This window comes from Arachis ipaensis, chromosome B08 (genome assembly GCF_000816755.2).
Source record: "Arachis ipaensis cultivar K30076 chromosome B08, Araip1.1, whole genome shotgun sequence".
In the NCBI taxonomy this organism is placed as follows: domain Eukaryota; kingdom Viridiplantae; phylum Streptophyta; class Magnoliopsida; order Fabales; family Fabaceae; genus Arachis; species Arachis ipaensis.
In genome coordinates, this window is record NC_029792.2 from 128,249,566 (window position 1) to 128,251,087 (window position 1,522).

Here is a 1,522-nt window from a genome sequence, read left to right on the forward strand (position 1 = left end):
TAAATTTCAAATTGAGGGTGGTTACCAGGTTCCTATCCAAAATTTCAAAATTCTAAACTTATCTCCTAACTGATTTTCAAACTTCAAATTTAATTTTGTTTCTAGAAGGGGCGATTGTTACACAAACTCTCTCCTGGGATAATTTTACAATTAGTGCAAAATTTTCGGTCGACTCTCCTCAACAAGAAGAAGTCGATTTGAGAGCTTGTCATGCCACTCTTATAGGTTATAAGATGTTCGTCTCTCTTTTTAAAGCATGTATTTGCGATGAGAAGATCAAAGGTTGAGGAAAAGTCCAAAATAGTTTTACCCTCGGCATTGATCACCCCGAAACTATGGCATCTGTGAATACTCTCATATCCAGTTACTTCTCTCTCAACATGGCCATTTAAATTTCCTCCTAAGAAAATCTTATCTCATAAAGGTATGTCTTGAACCAAACTCTCTAGATCCTCCCAAAATCTTATCTTGTGTTGTTCGTCCGAACCCACTTGCGGTGCATCGGTGCTAATCACATGGAAAGCACCTCCCTCCACCACAAGTTTGATAGAGATGATCCGATCTCCCACCCTCTTGACATCCATTACGTCATTTTTCCACTGTTTATCCACAATTATTCCAACCCCATTCCTATTCTTCGTCTTTCCTGTATACCAAAGTTTGAAACCAGAAGTATCCAACTCCCTAGCTTTCGCACCAACCCATTTTGTTTCTTGCAGGCACATAATGTTAATCTTCCTTCTTGTCATGGCGTCCACCACCTCCATGGACTTTCCTGTTAGAGTGCCTATGTTCCATGTCCCGAATCTCAACCTTCTGTCGCTCCGACCTTTACCTTTTACTTTGTGAACTAGCTTATTTACCCTCGTTCGTTCACGAAAACGCGAGAACCCTTGCTCATTTAACACCGCATCCGGACACCGATGCAGCGGCTCTTGCTCATTTGACACCGTACTCGAGCCATACAGCGCGTTGCTTCCGGGCAACGACCTAGCTTTAGCACAATAATGTCTTTGATTCATGTCATGGGGATTCGACTATATTTTTATGTTGGTTGTCGAAAACCTAACACAATCCTCCTCCTTTGTCCGGGCTTGGGACCGGCTATGTACCGCAAGTGTAACATAGGCGGAGTTAGGAATATCCAACCATCATTCAATAAAATAGAATTCACTTACCCCTTCGTTAAACTCTTACATCCATATAATTAGAATTTGAATATGGACGGAGACATTATATTCTAGCCTCTTAAAAAATTGAATTAGTGTATTTTGTATCTTTTCTGACAAAAAAAACTAGAAAGGAGACAAAAGCACTAGGTGAATGAAGATAATTTATTTTTTTTTCTTTTATGATCACTATCAAATTTTCATAATTATATTTTTTATCATTTTATTTTTTATTCTAAATTTTGTGTGAAGGAAAAAATGAAGGTAAATTAGATATTTTATTAATTGTTCTATCTTATATTTAATTAGTTTATCATCAAATAAATACAAAAAAACATTAATTTTAGTATCCC